The 15,587-nt window shown below is 47.3% G+C and overlaps 1 pseudogene across 4 annotated transcripts in view; it reads left to right on the plus strand.

Moving 5' to 3' along the window:
• Positions 1-3,915: 3,915 nt before the first annotated feature.
• Positions 3,916-15,587, plus strand: part of LOC100518705 (DNA topoisomerase 1 pseudogene) — a 30,900-nt pseudogene continuing 19,228 nt past the window's right edge. The window contains exons 1-3 of one of the 4 annotated variants that reach the window (XR_014833677.1): positions 4,468-6,632; positions 7,081-7,492; positions 8,500-8,617. The product of XR_014833677.1 is annotated as a DNA topoisomerase 1 pseudogene, transcript variant X1 (transcript). Of the gene's footprint in view, positions 4,269-4,467; positions 6,633-7,080; positions 7,493-8,499; positions 8,618-9,051; positions 9,244-15,088; positions 15,362-15,587 lie in introns of those variants that run through there. The other 3 variants (XR_014833678.1, XR_014833680.1, XR_014833679.1) reach the window with 3 other exon arrangements.

Genomic DNA, 15,587 nt, shown 5'->3' on the forward strand with positions numbered 1-15,587 from the left:
TATATATACACACCCTTCAGTACTATTAAAAATGTATTCGCAGTTCCTGTTGTGGCGCAGTGGTTAACGAATCCGACTAGGAACCGTGAGGTTGCGGGTTCAGTCCCTGCCCTTGCTCAGTGGGTTAAGGATCCGGCATTGCCGTGAGCTGTGGTGTAGGTTGCAGACGCGGCTCGGATCCCGTGTGGCTGTGGCTGTGGCGTAGGCTGGTGGCTACAGCTCCGATTGGACCCATAGCCTGGGAACCTCCATATGCCGAGAGAGCAGCCCAAGAAATGGCAAAAAGACAAAAAAAAAAAAAAATGCATTCATCTTTTTTTTTTTCTTTTTTTTTAGGGCCATACCCATGGCATATGGAGGTTCCCAAGCTAGGGGTCTAATCAGAGCTGTAGCCTCCAGCCAATGCCACAGCAACACAGGATCCGAGCTATGGCTGTGACCTACACCACAACTCACGGCAATGCCAGATCCTTAACCCAGTGAGCAAGGCCAGGGATCGAACCCTTAACCTTATGGCTCCTAGTCAGTTTTGTTTCTGCTGCACCACAACGGGAACTCCTCATCTTTAAAACACACACACACACACACACTCAAGTCTTACTTTGATAAAAAATTAGAGGGAGTTCCCTGTGGTGCAGTGAGTTAAGGATCTGGTGTCACTGCAGTGGCTCAGGTTGCTGCTGTGGCACGGGTTTGATCCCTGGCCTGGGAATTTCCACATGCCACCTGCAAGACAAAAAAAGGCAAAGAGACAGAGAAATTAGGTTTTTTAAAAGGTCCACAAGATTCTGATGTGCAGCCTGGCTGAGAACTACTAGCTTTGGAAAGTGATCCTGTGACTGCTTTTTCTTAGAGCTAGTGATTTTTTTTTTTTTCCCTCTCACCGAGGTACATTTTCACACGATTCCAGCTCACCTCAGCTTCAGACTGAGTCTTCCCCTTTCTGCTAAATGGAAGCCAGAAAACTTACACAGCAGGTTGGTCTGCATAGAATGCCTCAGAGTAATTTCTCTAGTCTCTTTTCCCACCAGGCAGTGCCACCTGCTATTGTTTGAAATCCACACTAATAATGTCACCACCAGCACTGGCTCGTTCCAGGGAGCTTTGGAGGGCAGCTTCTGACACGGGCTGGCCCCGCAGCTCAGGGCAGCCTTCCAGATGCAGCTGTGGAACCTCGTGTGTGGAAGCATCACCTGTGTGGGGCGAACACAGCTCATCCCTCCCCATGTCCCGAGATTCAGGGGTGGAGCAGTGACCCTCCAGTCAGATTTTCACCGTCTTGCCTGGTGATCTGGATGCAGTGGTCTGGAAATCACATGTTGAGAAACACTGTCGAAAAGAGCCCCTATTGCCACCAAGAAATATATGTTTTTACTTTTTTAAAATTTTAATTTTTTTAATTTTTAAAAAATTTTATCATAGTTGATTTACAATGTTCTGTCAATTTCTGCTGTTCAGCAAAGTGACCCAGTCTTTTTCTCATACTCTATCGTGTTCTATCACAAGTGATTGGATATAGTTGCTTGTGCTATACAGCAGGACATCATTGCTTATTCATTGTAAATGTAATAGATTGCATCTACTAACCCCAAACTCCCCGTCCATCCCACTGCCTCCCCTCCCCTCCCCTGAGCAACTACAAATCTGTTCTCCATGTCTGTGAAAAATACATTTTTTATATCAACCTTTTTTTTTCCTTCTTAGGGCTGAACCTGCAGCATATGGAAATTTCCAGACTAGGGGTTAAATTGGAGCTGCAGCGGCCAGCCTATGTCACAGCCACAGCAATTCGGGATCTGATCCAAGCCGCATCTGCGACCTACGTTGCAGTTTGCAGCAATGCTGTATCCTTAACCCAATGAGCAAAGCCTGGGGTCACACCCGAGTCCTCATGGATACTAGTAGGGATCGAACCTGAACCATAGCTGGGACCCACATGACAGCTGAGGCAACTCAGGATTCTTAACCCACTGCACTGGAACTGGGGATTGAACCTGTGCCACCACAGAGACAACGCTGGACCCTGCAACCCACTGCATCACAGTGAGAACTCTAAGGACAGCGCTTTTTTTTTTTTTTTCTTTTTTTTGCTTTTTAGGGCCGCACCTGCGGCATATGGAGGTTCCCAGGCTAGGGGTCTGATGGGAGCTGCAGCTGCCAGCCTACACCACAGCCACAGCAACACCAGATCTGAACCGCATCTTCAAACTACACTGCAGCTCATGGCAATGCTGGATCCTTAACCCACTGAGGGAGGCCAGGGATCGAGCCCACGAGCCCACATCCTCACAAACACTATGTTGGGTTATTAACCCGCTAAGCCTCTCAGCGTTTTTGAAAGGAATACTTTGTGATTCACATTTCATCGCTTGATAGATTTTAACACTGATTTCAAGTAATCTGTACCAAACGTTCTCAAAAAAATTCAGGGAACTAAAACAGGTAACTTATATATCCCAGTTTGGATAAATGCAGCCTTTTCATCTATTATTCTCAGCTTTAGAGACAGCATAAAAATAAAATGAGATTATATGAAAAGGTTTTAGAAATGGTACAATTCAAATGGGCTTTTTTTGTTCCCCCTCGGGACATTTCTGTTGGTCCCTGGTTTCTCCCAGTTCAGAACACAATGTGATGCCAGGAAGAGCCTCAGGCTCAGAAGCAAAAAAAAAAAAAAAAAGATGCCAGCCAACTTTGTTGTGATCTTGATTAGTCAGTCACTTGGCTTCGCTCAGTTTCCTCCAGAAAATGGGTGTAATGGGGGCTACGGCTCCGGGAGAACCACAGTGATGTACAAGTCACATGAGATCATGTGGGTTAACGGATGTGTGACAGGAGGCAGCACTGCAGTCATTCACTCCACAATGGTTGAACATCAGGTGTGTTTCTCTGCCAGGTTCGTCGAAGCAAGTGGAAAACAAAGTCCATTCCCAGGAGTTCCCATCGTGGCTCAGTGGTTAATGAATCCGACTAGGAACCATGAGGTTGAGGGTTCAGTCCCTGGCCTTGCTCAGTGGGTTAACGATCCGGCGTTGCTGTGAGCTGTGGTGTAGGTCGCAGATGCAGCTCAGATCCCGAGTTGCTGTGGCTCTGGTGTAGGCTGGTGGCTGCAGCTCCGATTCGACCCCTAGCCTGGGAACCTCCATGTGCTGCAGGAGCGGCCCAAGAAATGGCAAAAAGACAATAAATAAATAAATAAATAAATTTTTAAAAAGTCCATTCCCAGCACTTGGTCTGGCTGCCAGCACAAGCAAAGGTGCTACGGGGGATGTGGGGTTCCCACTCATCTGCTCCAGCCTCCTGCCCCCACCGCCCTGTGGTCTGGCAGTGATCCGTCTGGGAGTGGGTGTGAGCAGGGGTAATCTGGGAGGCACCTGGCACATCTAAGCCAATCCTGCCGGCCTTGCAGTCCCAGCCCCCTAAATTTGGTTCGGGAGCCCAAGCCTAAGCCAATTAGGGGTGTCACTAAGTCTGCCCGCTTTGCTCGGTTCCCGAATGTGAATACGACCCTACTGGGTCACCAGGACGAAAGAAGATCGCCTTGTTCTTTACAGAAACAGGATGCAATGGGTTTGAAACCCTGCGTGGTGATTAGCCAAATCCACTCCGCCTGCCTTCACTAATCAAGGTTTTTAACACTTGCATGTCCTCCAAGCTGCAGGAGGCCTGATCCAGAAGATGTTTGCCCAGAGCTGTCTTACAGGAACCTGGAGTCTCAGCTGCCGCTAGTTCAGCTGAGCTGCGGGGGTAAGGGGGCCACAAAACGACCTCACACATGCGCGGAAGCCTGTAGCTTGGTTACGCCTGCGCAGGACCATTCCCAGCACGTTTTCCCAATCGCCCTTCCCCACGTATCTCACGCCGCCCAGCGTCTTCATCCATCATTCCATAAATACTGTGGCTCCTCGCCTTCCCGAAGGCATGTTTGAGATCGGCTCTGCATCTCTTCCTTCTGCCGGGATAAGCACGCGCTATGCCCCAGACTTGTTAGCATTTTAGCGTTTGGCTTGCGTCGCCTGGAGCAGGATCAACCTAGCTGGGTAACAAGTCTGTCGAGCGAACCAGGCAGGAGAGAAGTCCAGATGGACCTTTTGCCCAGGGCTTGTCGGCCCCTCGCTGGTACGGAGATACCGTGGACGAGTCCAAGCAGCTGCCTGGTCCATTTGTTCCAAGACCGTCCCCGGATTTCCCCTACAAGTCACCACTAACATCCGGGGCTCCGTTTTGTGTCACCGCAGAGGGTTTGGGGCTTGGAAGACGTCTTGTGGGTGAGTAACCTCGTTAAAGAAATGCGTCCGTGAAACGCGAACTTCAGCCGTTACGCAGCTGCTGGGGTCGGCTCTCGCTGCCTGCCAGACAGTTCTGGAAGTTTCAGGCCCGTTCCCTCCACACACAGACACACACACCCGCACCCCACGCCCCCGCCCCGCGCCTCGACGTTTACTCGCGCCTCTGGGCGCCGCCTCCGCCGCCACGGCTGCTCGCCGCTCCAGCCGACTGGAGTGGGGACCATGTCCACAAAGATTCGCAGATGGAGGCGGATTTCCAGCTGAATGATTTGCGTAAACAAAGATAAACATAAAGCTGAGAACAGCCACACAAAGAGCACGAGAAGGACACAGAGAAGGACCTAGAAAAAGCCAAGCATAGCAACAGTGAACAATGTGAAGAAACAGAAGGAGAAAACCCAACACAAAGACGGACGTTCAGAAAAGCAGAAAGACAAACGCACAGAGTTGAGGAAAAACAAAGAAGGAGACTAGTGGAGCCTCTGGGGATGCGAAGAGGAACATGGAGAAGGAAAAGGGTTTCTCGGGAGTTCCCATTGTGGCTCGGCCATAACAAAACCAACTTCTATTCATAAGGATGCTGGTTGGATCCCCGGCCTCACTTAAGGATCCAGTGTTGCCCTGAGCTGTGGTGTAGGTCGCAGATGCAGCTCTGATTCCACCCCTAGCCTGGGAACTTCCATGTGCCATGGGTGGGGCTCTTAAAAAAACAAACAAACAAAAGTTTTCTCTAGCCCACCACGGATTAAAGATGAACAGGACAGCTGCTTTGCTCCTCCCAAAGGGGATATAAAGCCATTAAAGAGACCACAGATGAAGATGATGCTATAAACTTCAGAAAATTAAAACATGATAACCAAGAGAAGGAAACGAAAACTAGGGGAAGAAGAGGACAGTAAATTGAAAGAAAAAAAAAAACAAACCTCAAGTATAAAGATCAAAAAATTTCATCAACCAGATGGCAAGAAAAAGGAGCCAGAGAAAGAAGAGGAAAAGAAATGGAAATGGTGGGAGGAGGAGCGCTGTCCTGACAGGGAATTTCCTGGAGCACAGAGGTCCTGTCTTTGCTCCATCGTCTGAACCTCTTCCAGAGAGTGTCAGGTGTTACTGTGACGGTAAAGTCATGAAGCTGAGACCCAAAGCAGCACAATTACTGCTTCTCAGCACTGCTCGACCATGAATGTACTGCTGAAGAAATACTGAGGAAGAAACTCGTTAAAGACTGGAAAGAGGAAATGACCAGTTTAGAGAAGAAGATTACCACCAGCCTAAGCACATGTGATTTTTACCCAGATAAGCCAGTAGTTCAAAGCCGTCAAAAGCTCTTAAACAGGAGTTCCCGTTGTGGCGCAGTGGAAACGAATCCATCTAGGAACCATGAGGTTTCAGGTTTGCTCCCTGGCCTCGCTCAGTGGGTTAAGGATCTGGTGTTGCCGTGAGCTATGGTGTAGGTGGCAGACGCGGCTTGGATCTGGCCTAAGCCGGCGGCTGTGGCTCTGATTCAGCCCCTGGCCTGGGAACCCCCATATGTGACGAGTGCAGCCCTGTTTTTTGCTTTTTTTTTTTTTTTAAAAAAAGAAGCTCGAAAACAAAAGAGCAAGGAAGAGAAACTGAAAATCAAAGAGGAGAATGAACAATTCCTAGAAGAATATGGCTTCTGATTACGGACAACCACAGGGAGAGGTTTGGGACCTTCAAGATAGAACCTCCCGGACTTTTCTGTGGCCGGGGCAACCACCCCAGGATGGGCAAGCTGAAGAAACAGGTCCTGCCTGAAGGTATAATCATCAACTGGCGCAAAGATGCCAAGGTGCCTTCTCCTCCCCCAGGGCGTAAATGGAAAGAGGTCCGACACGCTGACAAGGGTACTTGGCTCATCTCCCGGACAGAGAACATTCGAGTTTCCATCACATCCATCTGGCTGAACCCCAGCTCGCGAATCAAGGGTGAGAAAGACTGGCAGAAACACGAGACTGCTCGGCGACAGAAGATGGGCGTGGATCAGGTCTGCAGCCAGTATCGAGAAGACTGCACGTCCAAAGAGGTGAAAAGTCCGGCAGGGCAAGCTTGTCACAACTTCAGTGACAAGCTTGCCCTGCCGGCAGGCAATGAGAAGGAAGGAGACACACCGGACCCTGTGGGTTGCTGCTTGCTTCGTGCGGAGCACATCATTCTGCACCCAGAGCTGGATGGTCAGGAGCACAGGGGAGAGTTTGACTTCCTTGGGAAGGACTCAGTCAGATACTATAACAAAGTCTCCATTGAGAAACGGGTTTTTAAGAATTTACAACTGTTGATGGAGAACAAACAGCCTGAGGATGATCTTTGATAGACTCAATACCGGTATCCTTTTTTTTTAATGTTTATAGTTGCACCCGGGACATATGGAGGTTCCCAGGCTAGGGGATGAATAGGAGCTACAGCTGCTGGCCTACACCACAGCCACAACAACAAGGGACCCAAGCTGCATCGGGGACCTACACCACAGCTCACGGCAACACTGGATCCTTAACCCACTGAACAAGGCCAGGGATCAAACCTGTATCCTCATGGATACTAGCTGAGTTCATTGACTACTGAGCCATGACAGGAACTCTCCGGTACTGGTTTTTTTTTTTTTTTTTTTTTTTTTGGTCATTTTAAGGCTGCAGCCGAAGCATATGGAGGTTCTCAGGCCAGGGGTTGAATCGGAGCCACAGCTGCTGGCCTACACCACAGCCACAGCAACACCAGATCTGAGCCGCGTCTGCTCAGCTCACGGCAACGCTGGATCCTTAACCCACTGAGCCAGGGATCGAACCTGCAGCCTCATGGTCCCTAGCCGGATTCATTTCCACTGAGCCGTGAGACCATGGGAACTCCAATACTGGTATTCTAAATAAGCATCTTCAGGATTTCATGGAGGGCTTTCAGTCAAGGTGTTCCATACATGCAATGCCTCCCTCACGCTACAACAGCAGCTAAAGGAGCTCACAGCTCCTGGTGAGAACATCCCAGCAAAGATCCTATCTTACAACTGTGCCAACAGAGCTGTTGCAATTCTTTGTAACCATCAGAGGGCACCACCAAAAACCTTTGAGACATCCATGATCAACTTGCAGTCTAAGATTGATGCCAAGAAGGAACAGCTAGCAGACGTGCAGAAAGACCTGCAAAGTGCTATGGCTGCTGCCGAGGTCCTGAACGGTGCAGAGACCAAGCAGGTGGGAAAGAGGCCGAGCAGAGACGGGAGGAGCAGTTGATGAAGCTCGAAGTTCAGACCAAGAGGAGAATAAAGAAATTGCTTTGGGGAATTCCCGTTGTGGCGCAGTGGAAACGAATCTGACTAGGAGCCATGAGGTTGGGGGTTTGATCCCTGGCCTCACTCAGTGGGTTAAGGATCTGGCATTACGTGAGCCGTGGTGTAGGTCGCAGATGCAGCTAGGATCCTGTGTGGCTGTGGCTGTGGCGAGGGCTGGCAGCTATAACTCTGATGTGACCCCTAGCCTGGGAACCTCCATATGCCGTGGGAGCGGCCCAAGAAATAGCAACAACAACAAAAAAGACAAAAGACCAAAAAAAAAAAAAATTGCTTTGGGAACCTCCAAACTCAATTATCTGGACCTGTGGGGGGAGGGGGTCCCAAATGAGAAAATTTACAACAAAACCCAGTGGGAGACGTTTGCCTGGGCCATTAACTTGGCTGATGAGGACTCCGAGGTCTAGCCAGTCGTAAGGGGCAGGGTTCCGTGGTCGGGGAGGGTGGATAAACTGTGAGCCTTGTTTTTCACTCACTCCTGAGGGAAAGAGGCTACAAGGCCTAAAAAGCCAACATCTAGGAGACAAGATGTACCTGGAGCTAGTATAAGGGAGAGCTGAGCCAGTCGTTTTATGTATCACTTATTTAAAAATATTTAGGGGAGGGAGTTCCGTTGTGGCTCAGCGGTAATGAACCTGACTAGTATCCATGAGGATGTGGGTTTGATCCCTGGCCTCACTCAGTGGGTTGAGGATCTGGTGATGCCGTGAGCTGTGGGGTAGATCCCAGGCGTGGCTGGGATCCTACGTTGCTGTGACTGTGGTGTAGGTTGGCAGCTGCAGCTCTGATTGGACCCCTAGCCCGGGAACCTCTGTGTGCTTTAGATGTAGCCGTAAAAAGCCAAAAAAGTCATTAATTCAGATATCAACATTTTAACTATGATTTGTTTTGAATTGTCTTTTTATTGTCAAGGGGTCAAGTGGATGGGAATTTGTCAGAGTTGTGCCAGGCAAATGCACTGTTTCACTGAAGCATTGGATTCTCTCAGCTGCTGCGTGCAAAGTCCGATTTTATTGGTGCCCTTTTACAGGTAGGGTTTTGCAATAACTTCTGTATTTTAATAGAAATAAATTTCTGAACTCTCCTCTCTCCCGTTTCAGGAATTTAAGTAGAATCAAAAACCCAGCACACCTGTTAGAATTGTCACAATTACTGTCTGGGAATCAGTTTTCATTAAAGTTGAAGTAGTCGTGACGTCAGCAGTATTTTCGTTCAGACACCAGTTAACAGAAAAGCATGAGTGTTCCTTTTTAAATGTTCCTTTTTAAATGTGAATCTTTATTTCTTTTTAATTATTTAAATGTTTTTCTTGATCTTAAAGATTGAGTAGATTGAGGTTGGGGGATGAGGGGTGAACAAGTTGAAAGATAATCAGTGACTAAAACCATTTTCCCATCATCCTTTGTTCTGAGCATTCTCTATGCCCTTTCAGATACCCATCTTTTTTTTTTCCTGTCTTTTTAGGGCTGCTCCCGCAGCATATGGAGGTTCCCAGGCTAGGGGTCGAATTGGAGCTGTAGCCACCAGCCTACACCAGAGCCACAGCAACACGGGATCTGAGCCACGTCTGTAACCTACACCACAGCTCACGGCAACACCGGATCCTTAACCCACTGGGCCAGGCCGGGGATCAAACCTGAGTCCTCATGGATCATAGTAAGATTCATTTCCGCTGAGCAGGAACTCCCATCTTTTTAAATTTTTTTTTTTTTTTTTTTGTCTTTTTAGGGCCATACCCGTGGCATATGGAGGCTACCAGGCTAGGGGTCTAATGGGAGCTGTAGCCACCAGCCTACACCACAGCCATAGCAATGCCAGATCCAAGCTGCTTTTGCGACCTGCACCACAGCTCACGGCAGCACTGGATCGTTAACCCACTGAGCGAGGCCAGGGATCGAACCTGTAACCTCACGGTTCCTAGTCGGATTCGTTTCTGCTGTGCTATGATGGGAACTCCATCTTTTTAATTTTAAACCCTGCTCTTTCACTTGAAAGATTTTATTGTACAAAAAGTTCCACAGGTCAATACATTTAGAGAAAAATGAGTATTTGGTCCAAAAAAAAAGGAAAAATAATCAAGATTTTGGGTTTTTATTTTCTTTTGTAACCTTGTAAAGAATGGGGGAAAACACATAAAAAAGCAGCATTTTAATGTGAAGACATTTTTTGCTTATAATCAGTTTTGGAGGCATTGTTTAGCATGTGTACAGAGTTCATTTCCCAAATCTTCCTTCAGGTATCTATTTTTTCTTTTTTTCTTTTCATCTGTTTGTCTTTTCTAGGGCCGCACCTGCGGCTTATGGAGGTTCCCAGGCTAGGGGTCAAATTGGAGCTGCAGCCACCAGCCTACACCAGAGCCACAGCAACTCGGGATCTGAGCTGCATCTGTGACCTACACCACAGCTCACAGCAACCCTGGATCCTTAACCCACTGAGTGAGGCCGGAGATTGAACCTGCAACCTTTTGGTTCCTAGTCAGATTCATTAACCACTGAGCCACCCGGGAACTCCTTCAGGTATCTTCTATTTCTACCATGAATCCCCTTTTAATCAACTGTAGCATAAATTCCTACAACTTATTGGGGAAAAAAATGAAATGCATCTGTGCCTAAACTGTCTGATAATCCAGCCTGATGGATTGTGCGTTAGGGGCCCGCCTACCAGGAGGGATTCTGGCAGATGACATAAAAGGTGACAGCTGCTCCGTACTGGGGTTAGAGGCCTAGGGCTTCAGTTTCTGGTTGGGTTTGTTTTGGTCATCTTTGTCCATGTCTGTCTATATCTGATTGTCTCAACTGTTAAGAAATGGCTTTGGGGGGTGAGATGGGTGACCGTAGCAAGGACCCTTAGAAAGACTCTATTGTTGGGACTCCCTGGAAGCCAAGCCCCTTCAAAATGGGAAATGTTAATTCGCTTCCCCCTGGCAGCCCTCTGTGCTCTAGTTTCCATAATTGGTAGATGTTTGGTTATGGACCCCCGGAAAAGAAAGTGATGGTATTTTTTTTTATATATATCATTGCATGGTCACATTATCCGCGAGACTCCTGAACCAAATGGCCTATAAATGGATCTTGAAATTATAATTCTGCCACTCGATTTATTTTGTAAATGGGAAGGAAAAAATGGGATGAAGTGCCTTATGTACAGTGACTGTATCGGAATAAACCTGTGCAAAGAAGATGGAAGGTTACGGTCCAACAGGAAGGGAAGGCAAAGAGGTTGGTTATGCCTGATTTTAATGAAAAGGACAGACAGCTTGCTCTGGATTCAAACCCTTGGACTGCTCCTTCTTGACACTTCTTGACACGCCCCATATGATAGGCCTGCTGCTTTTTGTTGGCCACCACCTGAGCCAGAGCCCCAGGCGTGGGCCCTTCTCGTCTCTGAGAGTTGAGGAATAGGAATGGTCTCCCCATCCCATACCTGCTGTTTGATTTGGCTGTGGAGCTCCCCAGACTCAGGTGAGGCAGCACCTGTCAAGGCACTTACCCCCCAGGGTCATGAATGCTGGGACTGGGCAGCCAGTGATGTTGATCTGGGTCTATTTCCCCTTTGAACTTGAGATTTCTTTACTCGGAAGAACAATATGACAACTCTTCGAGATGACCCACAGAGAATGGAACAGTCTTTTTTCATATATAGGTATTTTTTAACCCAAAACCTGACCTGGGCAGATGTTTGAAATTTATTAAATACCCTTCTCATGTCACAAGAACTGGGAGTTCCTGTCATGGCTCAGTGGAAATGAATCTCACTGGTATCCATGAGGATGCAGGTTCGATCCCTGGCCTTGTTCAGTGGGTTAAGGATCTGGCGCTGCCATGAGCTGTGGTACAGGCTACAGACACAGCTTGGATCTGGTGTTGCTGTGGCTGGGGTGTAGGCCAGCAGCTACAGTTCCAATTCGACCCCTAGTCTGGGAACTTCCATATGCAACAGGTGTGGCCCTAAAAAGACAAAAAAAAAAAAAAAAAAAAAAAAAAAAAAGAAGAAAAGAAAAAGAAAGACAAAAGAAGGAAGACTCTAGACTGGGGCTGGATAAAGCTAGGGAGGAGGTAGGTGTGCTTTGTGCAGACAGCCCTGGCCAGCTGGTGTGGGCTTGCTGCACGCGTGGCTGTACCCGCGGCGGGCCCTAACTGGGATGTGAATGCCGGGGATAGGCCAAAACACGAATGGTACTGGGATTCGTATGGTTAATATGATTTTGACTCGTCAGATCCATCCCGCCCTCACCCCCCTTTAGGGAAGAAACAGAAGGTGCTTTCAGAAAGCCTCTGTCTCAACTCGTTGAGGTCGTCTTCAGTTTTCAAGGGCAGAGGGACCAGGCTAGGAGAGGGGACAGTGGAGAAGGAAGCAATAGGCCCAAAGCCAAAAACAAACAAACACACCAGACTTGGGGTTGCCGGGGTGGTGGGGGGGTGGGGGGAGGGAGTGGGACGGACTGGGAACTGAGGGTCGGTAGATGCAAACAATGACATTTAGGATGGGTAAGCAGTGAGGTCCTGCTGTACAACACAGGAACCATATGCCATCTCCCGAGACAGGCGTGTGTAAGTGAGTCCCTGTGTGTAGGGCAGAAGTTGGCACAGCATTGTACAATAGCTATACTTTTTTTGATCCTTAATTTTTGTATTACTCAATGAATTTATTACATTTATAGTTGTACCGTTATCATCACAATCCAGTTTTATAGGATTTCCATCCCACACCCCCAGTGCATCCCCCCATCCCTTAACCTGTCTCCTTTGGAAACCATAAGTTTTTCAATGTCTGTGAGTCAGTGTCTGTTCTGCAAAGAAGTTCATTGTGTCCTTTTTTTAGATTCCACATGTCAGTGAAAGCATCAGATGTTGGTGTCTCATTGTCTGGCTGACTTCACTCAGCATAATTTCTAGGTCCATCCATGTTGCTAAAAATGCCGGTATTTCATTCCTTTTAATGGCTGAGTAATATTCCATTGTGTGTATGTACCACATCTTCCTGATACATTCCTCTGTCAATGGACATTTAGGTTGTTTCCATGTCTTGGCTATTGTATATAGTGCTGCAATGAACATCAGAGTACATGTGTCTTTGCAAATCATGGTTTTCTCTGGTAGATGGATCAAATGGTAGGTCTATGTTTAGTTTTCTGAGGAATCTCCATACTGCTTTCCACAGTGGTTGCACCAATTTACAATCCCACCAACAGTGTGATAGGGTTCCTTTTTCTCCACACCCTCTCCAGCACTTCTTGTTTGTAGACTTGATGATGGCCATTCTGGCTGGTGTAAGGTGGTAAAACAACTATACTTTAAAAAGAGGAGGAGTTCCCATCTTGGCACAGTGGAAACGAATCCGACTAGGAACCATGAGGTTGTGGGTTTGGTCCCTGGCCTTGCTCAGTGGGTTGAGGATCTGGCATTGCCGTGAGTTGTGATGTAGGTCACAGACGCAGCTCAGATCTGGCATTGCTGTGGCTGTGGTGTAGGCCAGCAGCTGTAGCCCTAGTTGGATCCCTAGCCTGGGGACTTCCATATGCTGTGGGTGTGGCCCTAAAAAGCAATAATAATAATAATAAAAATAAGAGGCCACTCTGCTGGTGGCTGCCTTCACCTGGAGAAGAGCTGAACCAAAATGAGAACCCTAGGAGGGACTTGGCAAAAGGTGGGAGGCCCCAAGCTTCTCCTCGAATGGAGCAGTTGATAGTGGAGCCCTCTGAGTCTGCATACTGCAAGCAGGAGGGACTCTGGAAGAGGCCTTCCCACTCTAAGTAAGACTCTGGAAGAAAGTAAGTGGCACATCAGCTGACCAAGCTGGGAATGACAGTGACCAAGGATACAGGACCCAGAGGCCCCTCTAAATCCTGCTGAGTCTGTCAGTATCTCGAAGACAGAGCCCCGGATGACCCGGACGGTGGGAAATAAGCTTATGAACTTTCTGATCAATTACGGGGGCCACTAACTCTGTTTTCAATACCCAGCTTTCTAAATTTTCTTTTGAGACTGTTCGTACCTGGGGTCTCTGGAGAAACCTTGAGAAAGCCTGCTCTCGAGCCACTAGACTGTCAGATGGGGAAGATTCATCTAAAAGCAGCTTTCTAGGGAATTTCCATTGTGGCGCAGTGGAAATGAATCCACCTGGTGTCCATGAGGATGCGGGTTCGATCTCTGGCCTCGCTCAGTGGGTTAAGGATCTGGCGTTGCCGTGAGCTGTGGTGTAGGTCGCAGCTCAGCTCGAATCCCATGTTGCTGTGGCTCTGGGATAGGCCGGCGGCTACAGCTCCGACTCGACCCCTAGCCTAGAAACCTCCATATGTTGTGGGTGCGGCCCTAAAAATAAAAAAATAAAAAATAAAACTTTAAGTTAAAAAAATTAAAATTCCCACAGAACATTTGAAGAAATGATGGCAAAAGCCCTGAGGGACCCTCAATTAATGGAGGGAGCCCTGCTCCAGTACGTGGAAGATCTTCTGATGGCTGGTAAGACAAAGGGCATCGAGACAAAGGGCTAGTGAGACAAACTCCCCACACAGTTTGGGGGAGCTCCCACAGTAACACAATGGGATTGGTGGCATCTCGAGAGCGTCGGGATGTAGGTTCCAGCCCCGGTTTTGGCTTTGAACTTGGTAGAGTGAGGCTATGAGATGGCACAGAAAAAGTCACAGACTCCTCAGCCCTCTCTTAAATACTTGGGGTTTGAACGGTCATAAGGACAGAGATTTGCTCCCTGATGGGAGGGGACCTTCAGCCGGGGTTGCAGTTCCTGTTATCAGGAAGCAATTGGACGGATTCCCTGGGAATAGCTGGGTTTGCTGCATTTGGATCCCCAACTTTGGACTCAAAGCAAAACCCCTTCTGGGAGCTCCTTTTTTTTTTAATGTTTTGGTTTTTAAAAATTTTTTTTTAAATTACTCAATGGATTTTATTGCCTTTATTATCACAACCAAATTTTATAGCATTTCCATCCCGAACCCCTAGCGCATTCCCCTGCCCCCCAACCTGTCTCATTTGGAAACTAAGTTTTTCAAAGTCTGTGAGTCAGTATCTGTTCTGCAAAGAAGTTCATTGTGTCCTTTTTTCAGATTCCACATGTCAGTGACAGCCTTTGATGTTGGTGTCTCATTGTCTGGCTGACTGCACTCAGCATGATAATTTCTAGGTCCATCCATGTTGCTAAAAATGCCGGTATTTCATTCCTTTTAATGGCTGAGGAATATTCCATTGTGTGTATGTACCACATCTTCCTGATCCACTCCTCTGTTGATGGACATTTAGGTTGTTTCCATGTCTTGGCTATTGTATATAATGCTGCAATTAACATTGGAGTACATGTGTCTTTTCAAGTTGTGGTTTTTCTGGAGATGCCCAGGAGTAGGATTGCTGGATCATATGGTAGTTCTATGTTTAGTTTTCTGAGGAATCTCCATACTGTTTTCCACAGTGGTTGCACCAATTTACATTCCCACCAACAGTGTGATAGGGTTCCCTTTTCTCCACACCCTCTCCAGCATTTATTGTTTGTAGAGTTTTTGATGATGGCTATTCTGGCTGGTGTAAGGTGGTACCTCACAGTGGTTTTGATTTGCATTTCTCTAATAATTAGTGATGTTGAACATCTTTTCATGTGTTTTTTGACCATCTGTGTATCTTCTTTGGGGAACTGTCTGTGTAGATCTGCCCATTTTTTGATGGGGTTGTTTGTTTTTTTGGTACGGAGCTGCAGAAGGTGTTTATAAATCTTGGAGATTAATCCCTTGTCAGTAGCTTCATTTGCAAATGTTTTCTCTCATTCTGTGAGTTATCTTTTTGTTTTGTTTAGAGTTTCCTTTGCTGTGCAGAAACTTTTAAGTCCCATTTGTTTATTTTTGTTTTTATTGTAATTATTCTAGGAGGTGGATCTGAGAAGATGCTGCTTTGGTTTATGTTGGAGAGTGTTTGGTCTATGTTTTCCTCTAAGAGTTTTATAGTATCTGGTCTTATATTTGTGTCTTTATTTATTTTTGTGTAGGGTGTTAGGAA

The sequence above is a fragment of the Sus scrofa genome, chromosome 18 (assembly GCF_054392235.1).
Source record: "Sus scrofa isolate SSC_HxYL_T2T_F1_AM1 chromosome 18, Sscrofa_HxYL_maternal_Yorkshire_Landrace_v2.0, whole genome shotgun sequence".
Classification (NCBI taxonomy): domain Eukaryota; kingdom Metazoa; phylum Chordata; class Mammalia; order Artiodactyla; family Suidae; genus Sus; species Sus scrofa.